The following is a 14,538-nucleotide window of genomic DNA, read 5'->3' as shown; positions in this document are numbered from 1 at the left end:
AAATCAAACTGAATTCTGCCACTCCCCAGACCCGAAGCAAGCCTTAACAAATACAGGAACTAAGCAATTTCCTTGTGTTGAATCTTCTAATGGTGTCAAACTGCTAATTAACAGGAGAAACTATAGAGCATTCACAAACTCAGGAGACCAAACAGCACACTTCTGGGTGATAGACAGGTGAATGAAGAGACTAAAGAGGAGATGAAGTGGAAAGGAACACAACAAGCCCAGTCACGGGCATGCAGCAAAGCAGTCTGAAGCGATTGTGTGCAGCTCAGCACCTCCTTAAGAAAGCAAGACTGCCCAGGCTGATTTCAGTCCCAGGACCCACCCACGTGATCAAATCCTCTGACCCCTGCACCTCTCTCTCTCTCTCTCTCTCTGTCTCTCTGTCTCTCTCTCTGTCTCTCTCTCTCTCCCTCACTCACACACACACACACACACACACTAAACAAATAAATAAATGTTTAAAAAGAGCTCTGTTGATACAAGTCAGGGCCTCAGGCAAAAAGGAACAATTAAAAACCAGAATGAGTAGCTGAGAGACAGTTGCATTGGAGCAGAAACCAGCAAAACAGAAATGTTAAAAATACAAGGAATCAATGAAAAGATGATTAAGATTGGCAAGCCTTTAATCAAATTAACCAAAAGAAAGGAACAGAAGACGCCTTAGTCATTAGACATGAAAGTGGAGACGTTATAGCAGGCGTGAGGAAGTCAGCAAATCCCGTGCACGCCTTCAGCACATATATTCCACTAAACTGTAATTTCCATAGAAATTGTTTTTGAATTTTCTTTTTTAATTCAAAAAGAAATTTTGATTTCTAGTGCATGTGACTGACTGTTATTAAACTCAGATGAAATAAATAATTTAAACAAATCTATAGCAAGTAGTGATTTGGTAAAGTAGTAAAGACAATCTTCTTGACTAAAAAAGTCTAGGCCCAGATGGTTTTATTGGTGAATTTACCAGCTCTTCAGACAGGAGCCAAGACCAATACTTCTCAGACTCCTCCATAAAACAGGAGGAGGGAACATTTCCAATTTTTTTAAGAAACCAGCATCCTCCCGATACCAAAACTGGAAACAAATATGGATCGACAATATTTGCAAGGGCTCGATGGATAAGCTTACTGCCAAGCCTAAGGGCATGTGCACACACACACACACACACACACACACACACACACACACACACACACACAAGACAAATACATTTTTAAAATCTCAAGTCAAACTCAAAAGATCAAGAGGCTGCTTCATCACAATTACGTAGGCTTCATTCCAGGGAAGCAGGGATAATTCAACACACAAATCTATAATTGTGATGTATCACATGAATGAACTCACGAGGTTATTTTGAAGGATGCAGCAAAGACTTTTTACAAGTTTCTTGGAGGAACCTTGCTTGACATGATGAAGGCCTTACGTGGCAGACCTGTAGCCAGCATTATACTAAGGGGGGGGGAGGACTTCAGCATTTCCATTAAAATCCAACACACTGCTACTGAAGTCTTAACTAGAGAACTGAGACCAGAGAACAGATGCATCACTCATCAGAAGAAGTCAAAGTATTGTTTGTAGATGGAATGATTCTACACAACAAACCTTAAAAAACCTACCAGAAAGCTCTTATGAGTGACAAGCACTGTCAGCAAAGTACCCTGTGCTGGAGTCACAGACAGGAAGAGCCAGGGCACATTGCAATAGGCTTTTTTTTTTAAGGTACTTTTTGTTTTTCATGAAAATTTTTTTCTTAGCACCGCACATTTCATTTATTGTCTGAAATCTAAAAATCCACAACTTCTACCTGAATGCCATCTTGGGCTTTAGAGTTGAGATTTTTGATTAGATATGGGCTGCTTTTACTCTAGAATTTTATTTTATTCTTCTGGATTGTTCTAGTCAAGGAGTTCTCAACCTATGAGTTGTAACTACTTTGAGTGCTAAACAACCCTTTCACAGGGATCACCTAAGAGCATCAGGAAACACAAGATATTTACAGTTCGTAACAATAGCAAAATTACAGTTATAAAGTAGCAACAGAAATAATTTTGTGTTAGGGGGTCACTACAATATGAGGGGCTGTATTAAAAGGTCACAGGGTTAAAAGGTTGGGACCCACTGCCCTAGTCAGCCGAATACTATTTAGTTAGGCTGCTGTTTTTACTCCCCCTCCCCCAGTTTCATCACCCTTCGCTCTTGCTCACTGTGTTACCTGAAATGAGGGGGGTCTTCAATAAGAATGCAAGGGGACAGCCCCTTTTTGCTTGTTTTTAAAGCGTTTTTCGCTACAGTGTGTTGTGTTTTGATTTGTTTTCTAAGAGTGTTAATGGTGGCGGTGCTGATGAGGGTTGTGATATTGATGGTTGGAAAGGAGAGGTCAAAGAGTAGAGGAAGGGATGCAGTGAGCTCAGGCAGAAAGAGCCAGTAGTCAGATGCGGTGGCATTGGGCTGTGCCTGTGTGAAATACACCTCTAATTTTCTTCCAGTGAGTTCTTTTGCTTTTGAGAGAGAACTCAGGCGGTAGACTACAGAGGCCCCAGAATGAATTCAGGTGGATGGTGCTGAGCTAAAGCAGACTGAAGCCTCTCTTCTGTGTGGGCACCACAGCGCAGAGGGGCTCCTTTGCAACCCGCCAAGAGCCCTGGGAAGGACACAGCACAGGTAGCTGCCCCTTATACTTGGCTATGCTGCTCTCCTGGGAACGTATCCTTGAGCGCTTGGGCTAAGACTGAAAGTTGACCATGTGGGAGCACGGGGATGGTGTCATCTCAGGAGGTCAGCAGAGCTGCAGGACAAGGAGGGGGTGGGGTGTCAAATGGTCTTCATTTGTGGGACGTCCTTACCCTGGTGACCAGGAGGTGCCTAATCAAGTTTTTTTTTTTTTTCAAAGCTCTGTCTGGTACCAGGATTGGGAGGTAAAATGGAAAACCAGAGTTGGTGGTGCCTAGGTCTAGCCAAGAGAGTTAGTTAACTCTAGAAATATATAAAATGGGTGGTGGTAAGTACGAGTGCCGTCGAGGACTGATTAGGCCAGTTACAAGGCTTGGGGACAACGTGGATGTGCCAAGGGGGATGTGGAAACCCCTCATTGAGCGAAAGAAATGAGGGACACCGCTGGGTGTGAGATAGCAGGACACCCCAAGTTCCCACGTGCTGAGCAGCACTACATTAGCCTGTGGGCTTAGGAGCACTCTTGGCTCCACAGAAAAAGGCGTGAGATGATGCAGAGATGTTCAGATCTGGCCCTCAGTAGAGACACTGATGGAAGTAGAAGAAACCTGTGCCAAGGAGGCCACCTCAAGGAACCCCGCACGCTGGGCTCCTTGGGCTTGCACAGAAGTTGTGAGCTAGACAGGGCCAGAGAGATCCCATCTTAGCTCCTTCAACTTACAAGTAAGGACACAAGCTGGGAGAGGGAGGGCGGGGCCTGCAAGTCTGGTTAAAAACAGCTGTAGGTTGTCTTCCTATTCTGAGCTCTGTCTCAAGTTTTCATGCACCAAATGTAGTCTTCAAGTGGAGGCGGAAGGTGAGCCCCGTGCTCAGATGCCAACCCTCTTGATATCAGATCTATTTTTTGTCCACAACCAAATGGACAGTTGGCAGTTTCACATTCCTTTCTTGATCACTTTAGAACTGACATTCCACTGGCTCCTTGTTGAAGAAAACAGAAGCTAGCAGTGCCTTAGAGGCTAGAAATAGAACCATACCGTGCCCGATAGTCAGGACTAGCCAAGTCCACACGGCAGCCGGAAGGACATGGCCAAGGTGAAAGCTAATGTGCTTTAGTGAGGTGTTTTTTGTTGTTGTTGTTGTTGTTTGTTTTTGCTGGCTATTCAAAATCTATCCAGCTCTAAAAGCACCAGTTATTACTTTAAACTGTGCCCTAAACGGGGGGGAGTTGAGGTGCTAGAAAGGCGAGCCTGCTTTTTCTCAAGATGTCTGCCCTGTGACTCCACAGCAGGCCAGAAGCTCCGCCGGGCACATGCACTTGTCTAAATGATATGTACTATCTAATAACTCCACAATACCACACAGAGCTAAGGCTTAGGTCACTTTGTGCCCAGAGTCTCTGTGTGGGAGAGGACTGGGATTGTTTTCTTTGCCTGTGACTCTGGGTGTGACCTTGGTTTAATCACTCTTTAGCCACAGAGAACTGTTGAAAGTCTGCAACCTGTATTTCAGAGCTTTGCCATGAGGGAGAAGGGAGAGAGGACATAGGGGCGGGGTGGGGGTGGCTGGTGTGTTCTGGGGAAGGGGGGGGGAGCGCAGCAGGTATGCACCAAGTTACAGGTTCATTTTCTTTCCTCTAGTTTTGGAGGTGAGTGGACTTGTATCAGCCAGAGTAAGGCTGTTTCAGTTCTTGGTGGTGACCCCTGGAGGGCCCTTAGAAGCCTCCAGATAGGCATGCACCCCTCCTCCTGTGATACCCTGAGGCCCTGAGGAGACCTCCCTGCTAATCCTGGATCTAGACAGTTGAAGCTGGGAATGGCCACCGTTGAAAGAGTGTGCTCCAGATCAGATGTCAGGGTCTCTGTCCCCACCCCACCCGCTGCCTCTCCCCAGATATTTTGAGTTAGTCACAGTATAAGTAGGGCTATCTTATAAATGCCATATGGTACTCTAAGATACACACAAGTGTAGAGTGTATGGTGGTAATTATAGAATGTTATCTCAATGGCTTAATGCACTTAACAGGGTAACTTCCCCTCGCCCACAACCCCTTTACTTTGACTTTGACTTTTTTTAACATCCATGTGTATATGTGAGGGTGCACATATACGGACGGGGTCAAGGGTCAGGCAGTTTGTGGGCTCTGGGAATGGGGCTCAGGTTGTGAAGCTTGGTAGTAAGCACCCCACTGGCTGAACCATCTCAACCAGCCTTCTTCCACCTACCTTTCAGAGTGGACTTGAGTGTGAAGAGGAGGTCGTGGGGGGGCGGGGGGGAGCTCCATTTCCAATAAGTGGAATTGCAACCAGGATAAATGACTTGGGCCTATTTTCCTTCCTTGACATTTGCCTCCTAATAATACATGGGCAGAAGTCATCGTCTGGAGGGACTTGGACGTGACATTTGCTGTCACTGTGCATGTTTGCATTGCAGACAAAGCAGCCTTTATGATAAGAGCCTACTTATTGTAGCCCTCGGGCTCCAGTGAGCTGGTTCCCAGGGTGCCGTGTGCTAGGGCCGGCTCTGCTGCTGGCCAGAATGTAGTCAGCCTCATAGGATGACACCTCTCCTTGAGGACTTCGGGTTTTTAGGGTTTAGGTGGAAGAAGGTGGTCTTTCCCTTTGTGTGTAGTCTGCCTGAGGTGCCCAGAAGACCTTTGCCTAGAAACACCATTCGTCCTGTGGTCTGAGACCCCTTTTGGAGGGGGCTGGTTGTGCATGCACGATGGGCCAGAGCTGTTCACAGAGTCACAGGGTCTCGTGGCAGTATTTTTAAATACTAGATTTTATTTCTTTTCCTTTTTGCCTGCTATGCCAGAGATGGAATCCAGGGACTCAGGTGTATAAGGCAAATGTTCTATTGAGCCACTACTCAGTCTTCGGCCTGTCTCCACAGGTCTGGACTAGCGGGAGCCATTTTAGGTTATCTGGGGAGTTGACACCACCTCCATGCTCCAGGTAGATAGGTGGAGCCATCACTTCCTTCTCTTCTTTCCATAAATAAAGAGGCTCCCAGGACCGGCCTCTGTGTGCGGGTCTTTCTTAGTGTTTCCAGAATCCTGTTCCATTCTTAAGCTTGATGAAGAGGTTTTAAGCCAGGAGAGTGACTATGGCAACCCTCTGTGAGTCTTCCTTTCTGCTCCCGGCTGCCTGGCACACCTTCACTAGCGCCCTTTGAGGTAACCCAGAAAGCGCACAGCTCTCTTGGCGTTCTTGAACACCAGTGACTTTCACTGTTCCCGGTTTGTGGTCGTTGCCTCTTCTTGTTTCCTTGGGTAAGTTGAAGTCATCCTCTTTGCCTTGCAGAGGGCTGGCAGGGAACACTCAAGTTGCCTTCTGACATGCGCCATTCTCAGCTGGGATGGGGCCTTAGACCCTCAGGCAGTTGCAAACCAGGGGAGTTCCCTACAGCTACCCCTTCCTTGTATTTGGAGCCCCTTAAAAGACCTCCAAATTGGTCTTTGGCAATTTCTGTTTTTGTCAAGAGCAGGTCAACACATTTTCAGTAGCAGGCGCCCAGGCGGATTCAGCTGTGTCCTTTTTGGAAGAATGTATGGTGGGGACATTTGGAGTCCACATTGTGACAGTTGTCACTGCCTGTGGAAAGATTTTGTCCCAGGCAGCTGCTAGGCCTTTTTGTATTATATTAATAGCAGGGCCGTGGGGCCCACTGGGATTGGAAGCCAAGAAGAAGGGGACAGCTGTGGCGGACATCACACCATGCTCTAGGCATGTGCTCCCATGTCACAGGCACACAGATGTCCCGCACCTTGTCCTGCCGCTCAAAACACCCCCAGTCCTCTGCCTGACTTCTCCTTATAGGGGCAGGAATGGGCTTGTGTAGGCCATCCATGGGATGAAGGAGCCAAATCGAGACAGCCTGACTGGAAGAGGACTGGATGGCCTGAGCTGTAGGTCAGCAAACAAGTGTGCTCGGAGCCAAGTAAGGCAACAGTGTCGAGGGGGAGGCAGGTGGCTTCAGATGTCATAGGCCAAATGGCAGCTCAGTTGGCAGCAGGGTGGAGGGATGGAATTTGGAGGACAGACACTTTTGCTATGTCTAGATATGGTCAGGAGAGCGGGGCAGGGGCAGGAACTGGGCAATGCCCAGCCTGTGAAGAGGGGACGTGTGAACAGCGAAAAAGTCAGAGGTGTTAGGCGCAGGTGAGGAATATTGCAGGCGCTGGAACAGATCAGGCTTGAGTGGAGACGGCGGAGCTCACAGGGTTGGTGTGGGAGAGATGATTGCCAAGCTCAGTGTCTTGCTTTCTCCTAGAACCATAGGCAGGAATCTGAGTGGGTCCCGTGTGAGACAGACCAAGCCCTGGGCCTCACGAAGGCCTGCCAAACAGTAGCGCTGGTGATGAGCAGGGACTGTGAACACCTCCATTGCAAGGCAGTCCTCGTCTCATCCAGTCAGATGGTGTTGTAGAGTTAGAGAGACCGTCTTCTCATCCAGCCCCATGGTATTTTCGCCACCTATTTTCTTCTTTGTCTGAGCGATAACACCTCGTTCACTAGATTTACCAAAACCTTCAGATAATGTCACCTAAGACATAGAGGAACTTCTGCGTCCCCTGGGTCCTCTATCCGCCTGTCACAGATGGCCATGGGCAAAGGCTGACTGCCCCCTGTTGGTCAGCTGAGACGCCTTCTGTCACCCAGCCCTGTCACTCATCTTGAAAGGGGCCCCTTGCCTTCTCTGAAGTGCAGTGAAGCTATTCTTGTCCCTGGAATATTGGTACCCTCTAGCAGCTGACTTGTTGGCTGGGTTCTCCTTGGCTTCACTACGACACTAGTCTAGGAGGCCTAGGCTTGTTGGTTAACACAGGCTGGGTCTGCAGGAGGGAAGGCCAGGGGAATGGAGAGTGAGCCTCCATGGGGGCCTGGGTGGGCTTAATTAAGCCAGCACCAGTGCAGCTGCCCAACTCCATCTTTGTGGCTCCTTAGTAACCTGGCCTACCAGAGTTAGGTAGTTACCATGGCAACGTAACATCTGTGCTATCTGCCCCTAGGCCTCCCTCCACCCCAGCTGGATAGGGCCTGGCCTGGCATAGAAAACACAAAAGTCATCACGGAGGTCCTGGAACCTGGGGCTTGCCTCTCAGCACATAGCAGACAAGGGGGGATTGAGACTGGGGGAGGCGACCCCCCAAGTTCATCTCTGTTCTTAGACCTCCCGGGTTTCCTCCATTTCTGTGGCTGTACAGATTTCTCCCCAGCTCACTCTTGCTTCTTGTAAGAAATGATAGCACGAGGAGGATGAAGCTTGGATGGTCCCTATCTCCTGAAGCCTGCTTACTGCTCCGTCCTTGGTCCTGTTGACTCAGAAACCCTCATTCTTCTTGACCTGTCTATGGTGCAGAGTCCTAGGTCACATGTGACTATATATTCATTTAATTCACTCAATCTTCATGGCAACTTAAAGAGAGCCTAACTACAAGAGAGGTCCTGGCTGCTAACTTAGGAAGTCAGTTGGCTTCCAGAGCCAATTTCCCTAACACTGTCACCCGGTACTCATTGGAAACCGAGGGGCCTTTAAGGAGATTGGACTGGGGTGATATTTAGGTCCTCAGGAGCCTGCCCTGCAGCAGACCTGGTGTTTAGTGAGCTGTGAGGCGAGAGTGAGCTGCGGGGAAGGCCGTAGGCTTAGGAGGAGCTGTCTGGGGCCTATAGGAAGCTCAATGAAGAGGGAGGCAGCTAACTCTCCACTCAGTTGGGTTGGGGGTCTACCCTCAGAAGCACTGAGGGCTACATGTAAGCTATCCACTTGGAGGAGTGGCCTAATTGGCCCTCATGGTAGCCATGATACATGCAGGAGGCTAGTGAGAAGAAGCTTACAGTTGTCTTAGAGCTGATGGGTATCTGAGCTACCATCATAGACCAAGGATTTGGGGGAGTCTTTCTCTAGGGCCTCTCTGGCAGTGTGAAGAAGAGGGACACTCACACTTGTGGAATCTTAGCTCTTTGGAGCTCAGCCTATAGCTAGACCAACTGAACAGAAAAGACCCTAGGATGAGGCAGTCTTGGACAGTCACCCCAAGCGGTAGAAAGATAACGAAATTTCCTCTTCCCAGCAAGCAGCAGCAGCCTGGGCTGGGTGCTACCCAAGCTTCTGAAGGAACAGCTTAGGGTACAGTGGCCTTGAGGATGGCGGAGTGTTCCTTCCGTCCTGATAGCATCCTCTCTGCACCTGTGAGGTCGCCAGCTTTGCTTCCTGGCAGCCTGGAGAGTTGAGTGCACCTTGTAGTGTTTCTGTGTTTTCTGAATAGGTGGGAAGGGAGTTTGTGTGGGCAGCATCCAGAGCCATATCCCCAGGCCATAAGGAAGATGGCAGGCTGCTGGGCATCTCCAAGGCAGATGCACTGGGCAGCTGGTGCCCCTCACCACTAGGATGGTGCACTAAAGCAGCCCTTTTCTGAGAGTCTCTTAGGATAGGGTCCCTGGGGCCCTGCTGTTCTGGGTACCTCTTGGGCCTGGCATCACCCTCTGCTCTTGTCACTTGTGAGCGCTGGCTTTGTGTCCTTAGTGGTGGCTGAGACCAAGGGTGAACCCTGTCGGTTCTTTTCTTTTGTTCTTGCCCTGCTGGGTCAGCTGGGGAACCATGGCCCTGTCCTCTTTCTCTGCTCAAGGGGTTGCAGAAAACGCTTGGTCCTTTATGACTTGAGTTCTTGTCCTCTGCTTGCCTGGGTGAGGGGGTCTGGAGAAGTGGGGTCTGGAAGGACGAATTGCCTAGGGCCATGGGCAGAGACCTTAGGAGATGACTTCCAAGCCCATTTTGTTAATGGCCTTCATTTCCAAACTCGTGGCTCTTGTGTCTCCCATGGTCAGACAGCAGCCCAAAGATTGCCCAGAAATGCATCCTCTGATGGCTGTCTGGCCACTGGGTCAGAGACATCGGGTTGAAGAGCTTCATAGCTATGGCTCTGGAGGTTGGGTGTATCTGTTTTGCTGATGTGGTTAACGCTCCCTACCCCATTTTTCTCTCCATTTCAAGCTTGTAAACACCTTTGGAGCCTCACAACCGCCTTCCTGACTGGCCACCTGCTCTGCTTTAGCCTCTTCTACATGGGGCAGACCCTTCAGTCCTGAAGGGAAGGTTTGCTAAGCAGGAGAGCTCGGGAGAGCGCTGTCTCCTGAGGTAAGAGCTGATTTTCATCTTACACAGACCCAATACCCATGGGGCCTTTTGAGCAGGGAGGTGGGTCTTGCTGGGACAAGGTGGCTCCTTCTTAGAGCTGTAGAATCCACAGGGCCTCTTAGAAATGCTTTGATTAATTCATAATGGCGATGCTACCACCCAAAGCCACCTAGAACAAGATACTTTCCAGACCATGTCCCACTTTGTGCTCCTGCACGTAAGTGAGCCCGTCTGATACAGTGGCCATAGGTTCATGTGGCCACAGGATGAGCAGTCTCTCCAGCCCCTTTCCCAGAGTGGCCCTTGGAGCACTAGCTAGCCCATGCCCAGCTCACTATCTCCTGGTTGCTTCCTGTGCACCACAGCCAGCTGAGGTAGCTGGGACATCCCTGCTATGCTTGAAAGCGATACCAGCAGCACTGGGATGCGGCAGAAGAGGCCCAGGCCTTCGGCAGAGGAGGGCTGTTCTTCCCTTGGGTTTTATGACTGGGAGGAACTAGCCTTCTCTCTGCTTAGGAGTGGGCCAACAGCTTCCTTCGTTCAGAGCCAACGTGGTTTCCGGCAGAGTGTTCCTGGTTGATACACAGAACTCATCCTCAAAGTGGGTCAAGTTGGTTGGTGGAAAAAGTGCCAGAGACAGATCTATCTGGAGGTCAGGGAGAACTGGGAGGGTCTTGTCACAGTGCCTAGAGCCTGCTGCTCAGTCCACCATTCTCCCATGTGAAAGCTGTGGCTCCTGAGTACGGGCAGCTGGGAGGGAGGTGCCTTGGCTAGCTGAGCAGGTCATCCCAAGACTCTGCTATGTTATGGCCAAGGTCCTGGGTTAGTGATCATTTGAAACCTTGACCAAAAAGAGACTCCCTGGGGTCTTGGAGAGACAGGCAGAACTGGGAGGGCCCAAGAGGTGACCACCACCCCTACGCAAATAGAACAGCCTCGTGTGGAAGGAAGATGACAAGAAGGACCTTTCTGGAGGGCCCCCCCTCAATCCTGTTGTGCTCGCTTCAGAGGGTTGGGTGGAGGCTCTCCTGAAGGAGTCTGCAGAGCATCGAACTGTAAGTAGACCTTTGTTTTAGGGGATGGCTGCTGTCCCCTGCCTGGGCCCTCATGGCAGCCTCTGCTAGGCCACTCCTGCCCCAGTTGGCACCCATGCTATGGCTGGGGCCAAGGCACCAGAGACCTGGCCCCACCCTGTCTGTTCTAGGCTGACAGTGGCTTGTTGCCCTAGGCTAGAACCACCTTGTGTGGGGTCATCCTACCCCCCACATCCATTTCATGGAACCCTCCCACCACTCCTCTGCTTCCTAGCACTAGGGTATGGATGGTTTGTTTTTCTTTCATGTCTTCTTTCTTTCTCTTTTCCACAGGACCAGGACTGAGCCCAAGTCCACATGACAGTGTTCTACCACTGGTCTACACTGGCGGCCCTCTTTTAATTTTATTTTGAGACACGATCTCACTGAGTTGCCCATACTAGCCTCAAACTTGGAACCCTCATGCCTTAGACTCCCAAGTAACTAGTATTATAGGCATGAACCACTGTGCCCAGTCTGGAGGGTTTCTTGGTTAACTACCTCTGTAAGAAAGAGCTCTGGGGAGTGGGGGACAAACACCCAGCTTTGTGAGTTGTTAACACCCTGCCTCTCGCATGTATGGCCTAGTATCTGCCTAATAAATTTGTGTAAAAGGATTGATGGATGTCTTTCTCGTCTGTTCTCTGCCTACTGCCCTACTCTGCTTACCGGGCTAAAAAGCAAGTGTGGTTTGCGTCCAGCAGACTTTGCTTGGTTTTACTTCTTAATGGCTGTCCCCATTAATTAGACTAGACTCAGCTACAACAGGACAGGAGCATAATTCCTCTAGAACACTTTAAACCCTGAAGGGAGGGGTGGGTGGATGGATGGGATGGGTGCGTAGCTGACATAATGAATAGATATGTGAATGGATGGATAAGTGAGGACCGGATGGATGGATGGATGGATGGATGGATGGATGGATGGATGGATGGATGGATGGATGGATGAATGGGTGGGTGGGTGGATGGGAGAAATTGAAGATTCAAACACAAACAGGGCAGTTGATTGTTAAAGAACAGAGTGGCTGCGAAGTCCAGCTGGGGGATTACTTGTCAGCTGTTTTGTGGGCAGAAGCCAAAGCAAGACCCCCACACAGCCCTTAGGACACAAGAATTCTGTAGAATCTGGTTCTCTTTCCTTTGGGAAGCCAGCATCCAGGAGAAGGACCCTGACACCCTGCTCACCAACCACAGACCATGTTGTCCTATTTCTGCTTCCCCAACACTCCTGGGCACCTAGCCTCCTCCGTTTCTAATGTTACCTGTCCCTCATCTTCCCACGCCCTCTTCCTTGTCTGTAGCGTTGTCCTCACAAAGAGATTAGGCTCTTCCTGGGTGTGGGGGAGGACAGTTCATCAGGAGAGATGCTCTGGGAGAAAGGAGAACTGGACACGGGCCAGCTGCCCTCTCCCCAAGGACCCTTGGGGGTATTCACCCTGGTCACATGAACTTTAGGCCTTCCCCCCCCCCCCAGCCACCGCCTATATGAGGCTCTGTGGGGATGCTGGGGGCCCTCTCGGATACCATAGGAAATGAAGCCACCTTCTTGGCTTCCATTCACTAGTTATCAGTAGCCACTGCCACAGTCATGGCAGCCGGAAGCTTTCTAGACCTTGTCCCAGAGCTCGTTGGGGACAAAGGACTCCAGAGGGAGAACATGGGATCTATTAGCTGCACTGAGCTTTTTAACTTATTTACAAAGTAATTCAAAGAAAACAAAATACATCAAACATTTGGGCTGTCGCCGCCCTTCAACTCCATCCAGCTGTCCTGCTGTCTGGGACCTAGCAAGGGTCCTGGGGGTTTGAGGACATTTACCTTCATTCAGAGGCATGAGTGGAAAACGCACTGGAAGCAAAAGAAGACCAGCTGACTATTTACCAACTAAAGGAACCAGCATCCCAGTGGAGGAAATGGGTGGTTCTTACTAAGACAGACTAGATGAGCCTTGCATATGTGTGTATGTAGCACTCAATGAGACCTAGGACTGAGTTAGGACTGACCCTAACTGCCTTAGGGTTTCTATTGCTGTGAAGAGATGTCATGACCATGGCAACTCTTATAAAGGAAAACATTTAATTGGGGGTTTAAAGTTCAGAGGTTTAGCCCATTATCAGCATGGTGCTGGAGAAGGAGCTATAGCTTAATCCTGCAGGCAACAGGAAGTGAACTGATACTGGGCGTGGCTTGAGCATAAATGACAGTTCAAAACCCGCCCCCACAGTGGTACACTTCATCCAAATAAATACTGGTTGCAACAAGGCTATACCTGCTAATCGTACCACTCCCTATGTTTTTATGGAGGCCAATTACATTCAAACAACCACATAACCCTACATTGAAATATCTGAAAGCTGCTGAGATGATTCCACCGGTAAACATGACTTGTGCAAGCCTGACTCTGGAGCTTCCACCCCTAGAACCTGTGTAGAAAGAGGACACCACAGAGCTGTGCTTTGATCCTCCACATACATGCAATAAGAACGTTTTTTTCTAAAAACTAATCTTAAACTGTCCATTCACCCTTAAGGGACACAAATCATTGAATAGGTAAATGAAACAGGTAACTCGAGGTAATTCATGTTGGTGCCATTCACTCCAGACAACAGCCAAATATGAGTGATGACAGCTGGTGACTTGAGTTTCTGATGAAAGACTAAAGGGCAATGAGCCTTGTGGAGGAGGGCCAGGGAGAATGCACCTCGGTGTGCACACTGGCATCCCTGAGGGTCCCTTGTGTACAGCATGTTCCCTGGGTTGACTCAACGTGAAAGATACTGCATCACCCCAAGATGACCAAACATCAGACACCAAAATTGGAGAGCAGGGACTCAACCCAGTCAGCCCAAATTGAGGGGCATCCCACAAAAGACTCAAACAGTCAGGCCAAGGAAAGCAAGAAGTCTGGAGAGAAGCGAGTGTCCTTTGGGGTGTGGACCAACGGCACAGGGGAGGGTGTTAAGGGAGGTTAGCTGATGGTGCACTGAGGCCAGTCCTCCCTCTGAGCACCTAGCAAAACAAGGGGCGAGGGCTGGAGAGATGGACCAGCGGTTAAGAGCACTGGCTACTCCTCCAAGGGACCCAGGTTCGATTCCCAGCACCCACATTGCAGCTCACAACTGCCTGTAACTCCCGTTCCAGGGGTCTGACAATCTCACAGACATACCCACAGGCAAAAAAACAAAAACAAAAACAAGGGATAAAACTGCAAGGCCATGGGAATCTGAGCCTTCTTTCCAATGTATCCTTAAATCTATAAGTTTTAAATCAGAATCATTTACACTGTATGTCTCCACAAATGCAAAGTTACAGCCCAGCAGCCCTCTAGAGCTAGGTAGAAAGGCCAGTCAAGTGAGTATCACTCCTAACAAATGAGATGGGCACCATAGAGAATAATAAATTGGGCCCCATGAGACCTGTTGTCTGGTCCCCCAGGAGTGAGAACCTCCATGGGCCACAGTAAGAGATGCAGAGATGAAAACTCCACTGAGCCTAGGAACATTCCGGGTGAAGCAAGGTGAGCAGTCGCGCTACGGCTTGTGCATACATTATGTGTGTGGTGTCTGTCTACACACACCTACGATGGAATGCCAGACGGTCCCTTTAGGCAATTGTAGTTCACGTAAGAAGGGAGAGTCCAATGCCTG

At 49.4% G+C, this 14,538-nt stretch overlaps 1 long non-coding RNA gene across 6 annotated transcripts in view; it reads left to right on the top strand.

Annotated features, from left to right (window-relative positions):
- LOC106021507 overlaps positions 1-11,506 on the top strand; it is a 58,951-nt gene extending 47,445 nt beyond the window's left edge. For all 6 annotated transcript variants that reach the window (XR_005871558.1, XR_005871557.1, XR_005871556.1 and 3 more), the window contains 2 exons: positions 9,673-9,816; positions 11,184-11,506. This is a non-coding gene — a long non-coding RNA (uncharacterized LOC106021507). The remainder of the gene's footprint in view (positions 1-9,672; positions 9,817-11,183) is intronic.
- Positions 11,507-14,538: the final 3,032 nt, after the last annotated feature.

This window comes from Mesocricetus auratus, unplaced genomic scaffold, assembly GCF_017639785.1.
Source record: "Mesocricetus auratus isolate SY011 unplaced genomic scaffold, BCM_Maur_2.0 Super-Scaffold_100028, whole genome shotgun sequence".
Taxonomy (NCBI): domain Eukaryota; kingdom Metazoa; phylum Chordata; class Mammalia; order Rodentia; family Cricetidae; genus Mesocricetus; species Mesocricetus auratus.
This window is presented reverse-complemented; position numbering and strand designations above follow the sequence as displayed.